Source organism: Neofelis nebulosa, chromosome 4 (genome assembly GCF_028018385.1).
Source record: "Neofelis nebulosa isolate mNeoNeb1 chromosome 4, mNeoNeb1.pri, whole genome shotgun sequence".
In the NCBI taxonomy this organism is placed as follows: Eukaryota; Metazoa; Chordata; class Mammalia; order Carnivora; family Felidae; genus Neofelis; species Neofelis nebulosa.
In genome coordinates, this window is record NC_080785.1 from 149,189,167 (window position 1) to 149,202,758 (window position 13,592).

Consider the following 13,592-nt stretch of genomic DNA (forward strand, 5'->3'; position numbering starts at 1 on the left):
GGCCCTGAAGGAGGTCTTGTCATGAGCACGTGCACTGCTGATCAGGCAGAACTGGCTTGGTAGCTGGACCCTCTGCCCTTGCCCAGGGCCCTCCCTGGGACCCTTCCTGATTCCACAGCCCCTCTTGGCTGGCCCTCAGAGCAGGCAGCTGGGCCTGGGGATAGGCAGAGAGGACCTTGGGAAGGGCGCCTGGACTGGGGAGCAGGTGTGGGACGGGGGCAGCAGGTGCAGGATAATGGGGCCACTGGGAGAGGCCCAGGGAGCAGGTGTTGCCATGGAGGGGGTGAAGTTGCCATTGTACGTCCAGTTCTGGTGGGCCCAGAACAGGAGGGGGAATCCCTATGAGCCCCTGGGCCACCCTGGCTTATGCTCAGAGGTCATCCAGATGCCTGGGCTCAGGCACACAGCCAAGCCCCTCCCCTGGGTCTCAGCAACCCTCCAGGTTGCCATGACAACCAGCACTTTCATCCCTATCCCTTTGTCTGGTCACGGTCCAGCTTTTGTGACCAGCCATAATTAACAGGGGTGGGGAGAGCCTTGCCTCAGGATGCACTCAGCTGGGGTTAAGCCATGAACCCAAGGCAGAGGGGGCTGGAGGGCAGGTTAAAGAACACTAGATACCAGAAACCCTGGGCTTTTCTGGCCACCAGCCCCTGCAGCCTCCTCTCCTGGCTGCTGACCACACCCTCAGAGCTGGATCTACAGGCCTGGAGGTGACCTGGGCCCCAGGCACTCCTGTCCCCTCTCTGCCCGGAGCTGTGGACCACCCATCTCCCCTGTGCACTGTGAGAAGAGGCAAAGAGTACAGGCCAAATCTCACTTTGTGAACTCCCCTGTATGACTTGGGAAACTAAGGCACAGAGCAAACCTGGGCCTTGGCCTACATCAGGCCACAAAAAGCAAGACCTCCTGGGGATGCAGGACCCCAAGGCAGGCCCCTAAACCAAATAAAATTGAACCCTGGAGGTTAGGTAGTCCCTCCTCTGACATACCCCATAGAGAGGAACCTAGTCACCAGGATTTGGCAGGAGTGGGAGCAGGCTGTGGTGGCCCAGGTCCCACCTGCTATGTGACTTTGGGCACATCCCTTTTCTTTGAGCCCCCAGTCTGTAAAAACAAGCGAGGTCTACGAACCTTCAGCGAACCCTCCCTCCTGAAGCCAGGGTGAAAATGAACAAGGCCCCCTCAGCACAAAGCCGGCTCCTCGCCAGCCCCACACACACCCCACATCCCCTGCTCCCCCAGAATCACCCCCGGCCTACCCAGGACTTGGCATCCCTGCATCCACCCTCGCTGCTCTGGACCTTTGCACCCTTAGTTCCTCCTCAGTGGTGCTCTTGCCCCTCAGACAGGAATCCAGAGCTCCTGGGTCACCAAGAGCTGGTGAGCATGATCACTGCGGTCTGACAAGCTCTGACTTTCAACCGGGAACCAACCCTGGAGCAGAAGCAGAGAGCCTGGGGGCAGGAGCTGGCTGTGGACACAGCTCCTGGAATGAGACAGCACAGAAGGAGGGTCACAGGATGGCTTTAGGGACTAGGCTACAGCACCACTTGTCCTTCTGTCCTGGGCTGGCTTTTCTGATTCTTCAGGGGAGTCAGGGATTCCTGCCCCAGGCTCCCCACACCGCAGTCTCATGGCAGGAGTCTGGTGACGATCCACACAACTGCGCCTATTAGGAATGAGCTTCTGCTGGGACTGCCCCCTCTGTGGGACCCCGGGCTGTGCAGGCGCCTCAGGCTGAGGAGAGACCCCCTCCACCAGGACAGCCCCAAAGACACGACAGGGTCTAGTGATGTGCCCCAGAGATGCCTATTGGCAGACAGGGTAGGTCTGCATCCCTCCTTCTCAGCCACCACCCATCCCCCTGAGAGACTTGAGGAGAAGGGGGCAGGAGAGGAGGCACCAGGGCTGCTCCTGCAGCTGGAGTGAACACTGAGCAGAGAGCCAATTCACACCAGCAGGGCAGGCCCATAACTCAGCACCACTTGGTCATCTCGTGAAAGTGTTACTCCCTCTTCCCCATGAACATCGTCCTCTGGGATTAGCCCTGTGTCTGTGTTGGATGTGAGAGGGACACAGTAGAGCCTGCTACCTGAGGCCAACAGGTGAGTTCTGGGGCCTAGGCTGAGGCTACATCACTGGGCAGCCCACACCAGGAGGAAGACAGTGTCCACCCATGTAGTTATTCACGGTTGTTATCAGTTAGTGACCCATTATTGAGGAATTGGTGTGTGTCGTGAGGTTTATGCACATCAGGCCATGAATCCTCACACCAGCCCTAGAAGGTGGTGACTAGTATGGTTTCCCCTTTTACAGGGATACTGAAGCTCAGAGATGTTAAGCTGTCTTGGGAAAGGGGATCAGCAGACCCACCAGAGGGGTGGGAAAGTCAGAGGCAGAGCTGAGGCCACTACTGGGTAGAAGACACCGCAAATCTCCAGGTTTGGGGGCTCAGGGTGAAACATTTTTTATAATGGCTGGAGCCAGGGGACTGGGTGCCCAAGGTGGCAGGGAGCTCCCTGTCATAAGTGGCATGCAGGAAGAAGCCGGATGGGGCACTTGTCATCCTGCATCAGAATGGAAATGGAGTAGCTGTCCAGAGGATATAATATCCTAAGGGGTCAATCCCAGGCCCACCCCAGCCCTGGAGGGTGCAGAGAAGGCAGCATCTCCCAAGTAGGGATTAAAGGGGGGAGGGGTGCCTGGGTGGCTCAGTTGGTTAAGCTTCGACTTAGGCTCAGGTCATGATCTCTCTCTTACGGTTCATGGTTTCCAGCCCCGCATCAGGCTGTCTGCTGTCAGCACAGGACCTGCTTCTGATCCTCTGTCTCTCTCTCTCTCTCTCTCTCTCTCTCTCTCTCTCTCTCTCTCTGCCTCTCCCCCTCTCAAAAATAAATAAACATTTAAAAAAATGTTTATATACTTTAAAAAAAAAATTAAGGACAGAAGGAGACACCCTGTCCAGAATTATCCTCCTTGCTCCTCCCTAGAGGTGGCTTCCACATTCTTAGTGAGAAATTTCAGAGGGACGGGGCACAGATGGGGACACAAGGCCGGGAGTGAATACCCCCAATTTTGCATCCTAGGCACTTCACTTGCCTCACCCTAGTCCCAACCCTGTGGGGTCTCAGAACCCAAGCCCACTCCCAAAGCCCCTCCTCAGGGGGTCCGGGCTCTTCTTTCCCCACCCCTACAGCCAACCAGTGCACCACGACCAACCCTTTCCATCCCCAAACCTCCCTCAAGTCCAGCCACTCCTCCCTGGCCTCCCAGCCACCAGCTAAGAGTTACCAGTTCCTTTCCTACCCCGAAGCCCTGCTCAGACCCTTCCATGGCCCCCCCAGATCTGGCCCCTCACTCTCTACACTCCCTCCCACCAAAAGGAGGCCCTTTTAGCTTCTGGCACACCCCAGGTACCTGACCCCCACCTCTCCTGGATCATATTCATTGCAGCTCAGACATCTTTCCTCCTGGGTTGGGAGTAAGCACGCCCGTGCTCCACTAGCCGTCACAAAACCATGTGGCCAGGGCGATTAGTATGTCTGCCTCCTCAGAGAGACCAAAGGTGCCGTGGGCCAGGGTCCAATCTAGCCCACCCAGCCTTGTGTCTCTAGCCCTGGCTCTGCTGCCTGGCACAGAGGAGATACCTAGTGAGCAACAAACGGATGAATGAAGGGGATGTGACCAATGATGAAGTTTTGGGGTGATCGGGGATTCATGGGGTTTGGAATTCTTGAAAACGCCCTTGGTGCAAAAAGGTAATTTTATTAAAGCATGGGGACAGGACAGGGAGAGCTGCACTGGGGTCATGATGGGTAACTCATCATTATACCCTCAGGTTGGGAGGTGGTCAGTCAGGGATAGAGTAAGTCTCCAAGGAATTTTGGAAGCAAGGTTTCCGGGACTTTGAGGGGCTAGCTGTTGCTAGGGAAACACCATTTATTACCGTTTAATAAAACCTCAGTCATGAGACCCTTCAGATGTATACTGGGGGCCATAAGCTTGGAGTATGATTGCCAGCATATATTGGGGCAGTTGAGATACAGTAGACTTACAGGATCCTCGAGGTTGGGATAATGTTAAGCTAAGATTCTCTTTTGCCCCCAGCAAAGTGTCATCCTTGAGGCAGCTGAGCTCCTAGAGGGAGGTCACTCTGCTGGTTTCAAGGACCTGTCAATGGGCTGTAGGCATAAGGGAATTTAATTTTTCATTTGCCTTAGTTTCCCACATCACTATGGCAAATACCTAAACCCCTTTCCTTTGTTCTTGGGTAGCCAGGAGTGTCCAAGGAATATACACATATTCCCCCCGGTAGAGGGGGCCGGGGTGGGGGGCAGCGTGCTGTCAGCCTGTATTTGCTGTCAGCTTGCCCCATGCTCCCTCATCAACCAAGGCTGGGAGGGCTGTCCTACACAGGTGAGTCCTGAAGCTGCGGCAGGAAGTGGGTTTGGGGAGACGTCTGGGGCAGGAGACTGATGAGGCCAGCAGGTCCTCTGCAGAGACCCCAGACTTGTGTGGCCCCACTCCTGCCTTGAACCGCAAAGAGAGGGTCTCAGAGCCACGCACTGCAGCAGAAAGGAACAGGAGTTAGAGACTCGAGCCAAACGGAGGGGGTGATTTAGGTGGATTCCTATAGGTCTCACCACCGCCTCGGAGTCACACATTCCCCTTTAGCAAAGCCCTTTGCCAGTCTTCCTGGGGACCACCATGGGTGTGAGGGAATCCAAAGGACAAGCCACGATGCACCTGCACCCGCCACTCTCAGCCAGCGGGGAGGATGCCTGTTGGTGGCCTTGTACTCCCCCTTCCCCTGGCTCCCCCAGCCTCCCACCACCCCTGCAGAGAGTGCAGGTTTCCCTGGGCCCTGCTGACCTGGAACCTCTGGCTCTACAGCTCTCTGTGGGTGGTCCAGGCCTGCTTGGCTCCAGACCCCTCCCTGACCTCCCTGGCGGGCTTCCAGGCCTCAGAGGAAGCCACCGGCTTTGCCACCACAGTTACCACCGCCACCGCTGCTGCGGCGAAAATGCAATTACAGCAAACAGCCGTCGCCTCACTTGAGCCTCGCCATCCACACCTGGAACTAATTAACTTAATTAGGCCTTAATGAGCTACACTGGTCGGAAGGCCTATTTTTACTTAATTATCCCCTAATGTGCTTGGCATGGAGGAGCGAGGGACCTGGAGGACGGCTTTGGTGGTAGCAGCCACCTCCTCTCCCTGCAGAAGGGATACCCAGGAGTGATGCCCGTCTGCCATGAGTGGGCCCCAAGGAACTGAGAGTCTGGACAGGGGAGTGAGGCAGGGGCCATGGGCCACATGTGTAGGGACAGTGCCCCTCCCCCCAGCCCCATCATTCTGGCTGCCCTGCCTCAGCTGAGGCTGAAGGGAATTACTCCTCCAACTGCCTCCAGGGGGGAGGCCGATGCCCAGAGATGTCAGCGGCTTACTTGAGGACACACAGCTAACTCGTGGTGTTAGAGGTGAGTAGTCCCAGACACTCTGAAGGAGCATTTTAAGCCATGGTGGAGTCCTGTAAGGGTGGGCTCTAGCCCCTCCCACACCAGGCCTGGTAAGGGAGGGCAGAGGATCACCTGGACAGCTGGCCTCCAGGGTTTCCAGGGCAACACCATCCAGCCCATTTGGACCTTGGCTCAGAAAAGCCAACTTTGTGGAATCGGCTTACTTCTGCAGCCTTGGGGTGAGCTGAGGTGGTCTTGGCTCACCTGGCAGATATGAAGGAGGCATTGAAAGCAGGGTCCTTCCCAGCTGGCCCCTGCTTTGGTCCTTCTGGGGGCTTCCAGATGGTTGGCTCATTTGAATCTCTGGGCTCCTGGGGCTGGATGGGAACCTTGGTTCTTGTGTCTCTGCTAAAGATGAGTCAGCTCCCTTTGTCTCTGGAACTCCAGACTTAAACCTAACAACTACCTCCTTGGTGCCTCCAGCCCTATCCAGCACTCGATCTACCTCTCACTAACCAGTTCTTCCCACTATTCCCCTCTTCGGAAAATGGCCACGCCATTGGCTCATGTGCTCAAGCCAGGAACCGAAGAGCTGCCCTGACAACCTTGGCACCCCACAGCCAACCATCAGGAGTCCTGTTGGCCCTGCTTCCAAACCACATCCCAGGTGCCATCTTCCTGCCCCCTCCCAGCAAGCACCCCAGTCCCGGCCGTCATCCTCTACCATCTGGACAGCCGTGCCCTAGTCTTCCAGCCTTCACACTACTGCCACGGTGATTTTTAAAAATCAGTTCCCAGTTTAAACCCTTTAACGACTTCCCATCACACACAGAATAAGTCCATGGGCCTCAGCCTGAGCTGTAGGGGCCTGCCTGCCTCCCTGATCTCATCCACCTCCTTTCTTCTCTTTTCCTTGCCCCAGTTATGTGAATTATTCTTCAATGCCTCAGGGACTTTGCACTTGCTGCTCGTCTGCCTAAGAATGCTCTTCCCCAAATCTCTGGATCCCTAAGATCTTGGCTTAAATGTCACTGTAGCCTTCCCTGGCCCTATAGCCTAACGTGTCCCCCAGCCCTAGCACCACACTCTGAGCAGTAGGATCTTCTGCATCACACTTGCATGATACTGTTCCTGTCTCTCACAACTGAAGTATAGGCTCCAGAGGGCAGGGATTGCATCTGCCTTGGTCCCTACTGAATTCCCAGCCTAGAACACCATATGCCTAACACGTGAAGGGGTCTTTTTGTTGAATGGATGTTAAGAGAATTCCTTGACCCTCCCACAAACAGCCAGAGTCCCCAGCCCCTTCCTCCAGCTCCCCAGAGCCCACCCGAATACCTCATGCCTGAGGATGGCATCCCCTCACCTACTCTGGCCTCCCAGCCTCTACTCACACTGGTACCCGAAGTACATCTTCTGTGGACTGAAAGCCTTGCCTCCCCCAGGCCTGGCAGGTGCTGCTCTTCCTGACCAGAAGGAGAGGGTCAGATCTCTACTCAGTGTGGCCCTTAGTCTTGGCTCTTCCTGGCACTTATCTTTGCCTACCCTTTGGAGGACACTCCTTAGGCCTGAGTCTGTCTGAACTCTGAGGTCATAATCCCCTGGAGGTAGTTACCCTCACCTCTGTGTGCCCATCCCTTCCCATCCCTGCCCCAGTAGCCAGGCCCAAGGTGTTTGGTCCATAGTCAGCAATTAGCAAACAAGTCAGCCCCACTCTGACCACACTGCTGTACACCTAGGGAGGAGGTCAGATAAGAGCAGAATCCAGCCATCTGGGGGTATCACCTATAAGATGGGGCACCACTGATTGGGAGAGTCTAAGATGGCCCCCAGAGCCCAGAGATTCCCCAGTTCAGAAGGGCAGGAAGCCCAGCCTGGAACAGGCAGAATTGCCAGTCAGAGCTCTCTCCCCAGGGGCCCCGACCACTAGGTAGGGCCCAGGTGGGACATAAAGGGGAGGGACAGCTATGATGACATAATTTAGAAGGAGGTTAAATAGATGTCAAGGTGGGCCCCACCTTCCCGGGGGGGTTCTGGACAGTCCCAGGATGTGTGAGACCATGGGTCATAGACTCTCTCCTTTCACACAGGGAAACTGATGCCTGGGGGAGAGGATAGCCTGATTTAGGTTCCTCTTGGTGGCCCCAGAGCCTCAGTTTCCCTACTGGCACAATGGTGGCACTGCCTCCCATCTTCCCTCACTTCCCTACTCCCACTGCCCAGGAAAGCTGGGAGGCTCACTAAGGGGAAGGGAAAGCCATGGATGGTCTCCCTGCCTCCCAGCCTTGTGCAAGGGAGGGGAGGCTGAGGGAGCAGCAGTCTGGGGACCCCTATGATTCTCTGCCCCCTCTCAGAAAAAGGAGCCTATGGAGAAGGAGACCTCCCTGAGGCTGAGGGTGATCTGCCTGGGTTTGAGAAGTCTCCAGCCATGCTGGACTGCCTCTTAGGGTCAGCGCTGCCATGATTGGCTCTACCACCTCGCTTGCTCTGAGCCTCAGTTTCCCTACTAGTCCAATGAGGATAATAGTAGTCATTCCAGTCCTTCCAGTCTGTGGCCTCATAGGGCCACCATGAGCAGCCACCAGGCCAGTGGATATGAGACGGTGGCTCCTGTGAGCAGCAAAGCCCTGAAGAGAGAAGACACATCCTGCTAAGGGTGGCATCTTAGGGGCAAAGGGGCTGGATTGCTCAGGCTCCCAGTCTCAGTCACCCCAGCCAAGCCAGAGCCCCTGCCCTGCCCTGGGGTTCTGGGGGTGACAGCATCTGTAAGCGATGGGAGAGGCAGGGTTGGCCAGGGACACCCTCAGCCCTGGCAACTGCCGTTCTGCCCCCCCACCCCCACCCCTGCTGACTCTCCTGTCCTATGCTATCTGTGGCTGCCTACAGTCACCCCACACACACAGTGGCTGCTGCCTGCCTGCCTCCCAAGCAGAGGCAGCTGCTCTGGCCTCCATGCTGGAACCAAAATTGAATGAGTTTTTCCACAATGTCGCCTCCCGCTGACGGCTCCTAATTGCATGTTGAAGCCATGTGATGGAGCCCAACTTACACTAATTATGTCATTACCCTAATTAAGTAAATAGTGTATGTGCTAATTGGCAGAAATCTCTTTGGGGGATGGGCAGGGGGAGAGGAGGCTGGTATACCCTGGGCTTTCACATGGGTGGGCTGGGGGTAACAGAGGTAGGGGATGCATTTCTTCCCTTGGTTCTACAGGTCCTGCAATCACCCAAGGGTTTGGGGAGCACCCTTAGCCTCCACCCCGGACAGGCTTGCCCGTGCTCCAGGGGAAGAAGCACAAGGTGCTAAATAGGTGGTCGGAGATCCAAGCCGGAGGCCTGCCGTTGCCCTAACAGGCTTAGCCTTAAACAAGCCTTTTCCCTCTCTCGGGTAGATCCCCTTGCCCAACCCCACCATCACCTCAGCCAGCCCAGAGCCTGTGGACTCTCAGACGGTGGGCACAGGGGCATCAGAGAGAATCAATATCCTGGCAGGACTAACCATGCCACTGCCATCCATCTATGGGGCATCAGTTATATGCCTGGCCTGGGGCAGCAGGAAGGAGAGAGGCTGATGACAGAGCAAAGCCCTAGGCCATGATACAGCACCAGTGTGAACCAGTAAAGGAACAAACAGGGCTGGCATTCCCCAGAAGTTGTGTGATGTGGGAAGATCTAAGGAAGTCTGGAGGGCTTCATGGAGGAAGAGGAATTCACCTATAAGGGAGAGGAAATCAGGGCTTCAGAGCTCAGATCATCTTTCACCATGTGATTTCCCCCCCCCCAAATTTATAAGTTTATTATTATGACATTCATTTCATTTCATTTTATTGTACTTGATACAAGAGGTTTTAGTTGTTGTTTTTTTTTTTTTAAGTAAGCTCTACACCCAACATGAGGCTTGAACTCATGACCCCGAGATCAAGAGTCACATGCTCCACCAACTGAGCCAGCCAGGTGTCCCTCACCATGTGATTTTTTTTTAAGTTTACTTATTTATTTTGAGAGAGAGAGAAAGAGAGAAAGAACAAGAGAACAAGTGGAGGAGGGGCAGAGAAGGAGGGAGAGAGCCAATCCCAAGCGGGCTCCATGAGTATAGAACCCGACGCAGGGCTCAAACTCATGAACCAAACCTTAAGATCATGACCTGAGCCGAAATCAACTGTCAGATGCTTAACTGACTGAGCCACCCAGGCGCCCCTCACCATGTGATTTTTAAATGCCACACTTAACCATAATCTTCAGATGGGGGTTAGGAGGGATAAGAGAGAAGTCATCTGAAGGACAGCTCCACATGGAACTCCAACCCATGTGAGGGCACTGGGGGACAGAAGGAATGCCAGCCCTGTGTCAGAGACCATCGCATGACCAGGGCCCCCATTCTGCCCTATCTAAGCCAATTAGCATGGATCAGCTATCAAGTGGGGGCCCCTATCCCTGCCCTGTCCCTCATGGGGCTGTGGAGAGGGTCCAAAGGAAAGAATTCAAAGCCGTGGCACTGGGCCTGGGGCTAGGGCCTCCAGCAGCTGAGGCTTCTCAAGCCAGGGAGTGGCTTCTCCACTCCCTGAGAGCCAGGATGGGCTTCTCAAGCCCATCTCCTGAGTGTGCCCAGCTGCCACAGCGTGGGCATCCCTGCTCTCCCAGCTTTACCCCACCCGCCTCCTGCCAGCTCCACAGACATATGTTGCAGCTCCACACCCAGCAGACACCACAGGCTTGCTCTGGTGGGCAATGGCTCCCTGCTTCTCAGGCTGAAGGAGCAGAAAATGAGTGGTGCCTAGCCCTGGACCAGCCAGACTCTCAGGTGGCCTTGGCCAAGGGCCTCCAGTTCTCCAGGCCTCGAGCTCCTAGTAGGTGATGTCCGCTCATTCCTTGCCTGTTCCAGACCTTCATTCACTCCACACAATATGGCCTGGGCTTCCTCAGACTGGCTCCAGGAGCCAGAAATAGATAGGAAACCATCCTTTCAGCCATCATGCCTGTAACTTTACTCTCAAATGGTCAAGAAAAAAATTATGATCTCTTTCTCTCTTTCTTATACACACACACATACACACACACACACACACACACACAGAGAGAGAGAGAGAGAGAGAGAGAGAGAGAGAGAGAGAGCAAATACATACAGAAAGAAAGTGAAGCAAAATATTAACAATAGTTGCATATGGCCAAAAAGGGTATATGCGTCTTAGACTATTCTTATTTTGACAACTTTTCTGTAAGTTTGAAATTATTTCTAAATAAAAAGTGGAAGGAGGGAACAAAGGATGGAAGGAAGGGAGGGAGAGAGGAAAAGGGGTGAGGAAGATTCTTTCCTTTCTCTAGATTCCAGGCTACTGGAAGGTGTAGCTAGACCAGTGGCAGCTGGGTTGATGTGGCCCTGCTTGGTGGGGCTAGGTGGGCTTCCCTGAGGTGGTGGTAGGGAGTAGGGCTATGCAGAGACTAAGGGGCATGTAGCTCTCACCCTTTCCGTGCAGGGTGGGATGGGGGGGGGTGGCTGAGTGTCTTCCTCTCTTCCAGTCATAGCATCAGGCCAGCCCACGGCTCCCTCCCCTTCTCCTGCTCTCCAGAGAATGAAAGTGCTCTGGAATTTCTATAAGGAGTCTCCAGTGGGACAAGAAGAGGAACTTCTTTTGGTCAGAAGGCTTAGGAGGGCATTCTGTGCCTCTGGGCATGAAAGGAGACTGGGCCAGCCCAGGGCACTGTACCCAGGACCAGAGAGGGATGGGACAGCTCTGGTTAAGGCCAGCCGGCCTTCCCTGCCCCGCTGCAGCACTATCACAGACTTGTGCCTGAGCAGCCCATACTAGCCTCCCTGGTGCCCTTGCCTGTCACAGCAGTGCTTAGAAGGGAAGTGGCTCATTATCCTCTCCCGTCCCCGGCAGAACTGTGGGGTGTGCAGAGGGAGGCCTTTGCTGCTGATGGGCCTGTTGAGGGGCAGAGCTCTGGACCTGCCCGGCCTCATCCCCGAAATGTCCCCAGCTCCCCACACCCTTCATCCCCATCCCTCCCCTTCCCCCACGGTGCCCACCACCCCTCCACCTCCCCTGCATCCCCAAATCCCAAATGCTTTTCCCTAAAAGGGGACTTGCCCCACCCGGCTCTCAGGCCAAGCTTCAGACCCCATCAACCATCCCCTCCCACAAAGAGACAGCAACACGGTCATCCTGATATGTGGTCAGTCCCTGCAGCCGCTGTGTTCAGAACTCTCTCAGAAGGAAGGGGCCCTGCCCACTCTCATAGCCCATCCCCTCTTCCCTTGACCTCAGGCTGCCACTTCAGAGCCTGGACCGCCCCAGAGTGGACCTGCCCTCCATTCAGGAGACTCTGTCCAGGACGCTCAGGACTGCGGCACCCAGAGGTCAGCAGGGGCTGATTCCTCCACTGGGACACCTTTGTTCTTCTCCCGCCTTTGTCCCCAGGCCCCGTCCTCCCAGCCAGCCCACCCACCAGCCCAGCCCCTTAGCCCTCGCCTGTCGGCCCACCTCTCCCTCCCATTCCTCTTCGTGGCCTTTGCCCACCCAAGTGCCAGAGCAGGCAGAGGACGGGTGGGGCCCCCTGCCCACCCCACCCGGCCCAGCCCCCAGCCCGCAGCCGCCCGCAGTCCTGCCTGTCACCCGGCTCCCTCTCTGGCCCACGCCCCTCACTGCGCGGCCCCTCGAACAATCTCTCCCCTTCGGGTCCCCTCCCCACTTCCTCTCCCCTCAGCGCCGGCCCTACAGTCCCGGGAGTCAGGCGCGATCTCCCTGCGTTCCCCTCCCTCCCGACTCCTCCCTCACCCTCTCCCTTCTCTCTTCCCCTCCAGCCTCCGCTCCTTCCCGCTCACTCACCCTCTCCCTCTCCCGCTGCCCCCCTCTCTCTCCCCCACCTCTTTGTTTCAGCGGAGAACTGGCTCCTCGGGACAGTTCCCACACTGCAGTGCCTCTGGTGCGGAGACAGCGCCACCGCCACCGAGGTGAGCGGGGAGCCGGGACGCCGCCGGGCGCGGCAGCCAGAGCTTTGGGGGGCGGGCAGGTGGGGACGCCGGCAGTCCGGTGCGGCGCCTCCCGGCCAGGGGCAGCGGGCACAGCAGTTGGAGTGCCTGATGCCCTGGCGGTCAGCAGGACCCGAGGGCAGAGGGGCAGCCAGTTGGCTGCCAGGGGCAAAGCTGCTCGGGAGCTGGCAGGCTTTTTCCCTGACCTGGTGCCTGGCTTCTGCCGGTGGCCTTGGGCTGAGGGGGACCCACAGGGGGGCCTGATTGGGTGGGCGGGGGCTGGTCTGCCCGGAGTAGCCACTCCTGAAGGTTCGAGTGTATGCCCAGTCCTGGAGTCCAGGGCTCTGAACCCTGCCTCTGGCAGGGCGGTGGCTGTGAGGTTGCCCACAGGGCTGTGACCCTTGAAGTGTCTGTCCCTGCTGGGGTTTTGGTTGCTGGTCAGGGATGTGCTGGGCTGCTCCCACTGCCCAGTGGGGGGTGTGGGCAGAGAAGGAGAGATCTGCCCCCTGCCACAGTCTGGCTGTTTTCACCCCATGCTCCTGACCACCAGACCCACAGAGATATATGTGGGGAGGGGCACTTCTCCCTCTGCTAGGGGTCTCTGACCAACTCCCTCAAAATAGGAACCCCAGGATGGCTTCACCCACGGTAGCGAGCAGTAGGGATTCAGGCCAGAGCCCAGAGATGTTCCTGCAGTCAGCTTCCTGAACTGGACAGGGAGGAAAGTGGGGGGCAGGGGGAGGAAGAGAATAGGTGGAGACAGAGCCCTGGCTCTTTCGTGAGACTACAAGTGCAATTATTGGAGATGACCCAGGGCTACCAGGAGATCCAGAGACCCTGAAGCTGGGCAGGTGGGTGGGAGTGGATGGAGGGGGCAGAAGCCACTGCCGGGGCCCCGCCCCCTTCTCAGCTGGAGCTAGGAATGGAAAGGCAGAGCTACACGGGGACAGAGTGTGTTGCTCACACTTCTCCAGAGAGGCCAGCAGGGTGGCTCTGCTGGCTGCCAGAGGAGAGACAGGAAAGGCTGGGAGTATGCAGGGGCCAGGGGGTGGATCTCCGCAGTGGGATGCATCCTGGGGGTCCAGCCTCTGGCTATCTGGCCAGGGCAGAGCCAGGTCCTACAGCTGCCTGAACCCTCAAGGAGTCAGCAGTGGACAA

At 56.7% G+C, this 13,592-nt stretch overlaps 1 long non-coding RNA gene across 1 annotated transcript; it reads left to right on the plus strand.

Annotated features, from left to right (window-relative positions):
- Positions 1–555: 555 nt before the first annotated feature.
- On the plus strand, positions 556–2,860 carry LOC131510075 (uncharacterized). Its single transcript, XR_009260892.1, has 3 exons — positions 556–785; positions 1,349–2,108; positions 2,780–2,860. It is a non-coding gene; the product is annotated as an uncharacterized LOC131510075 (long non-coding RNA).
- The last annotated feature ends 10,732 nt before the right edge of the window (positions 2,861–13,592 follow it).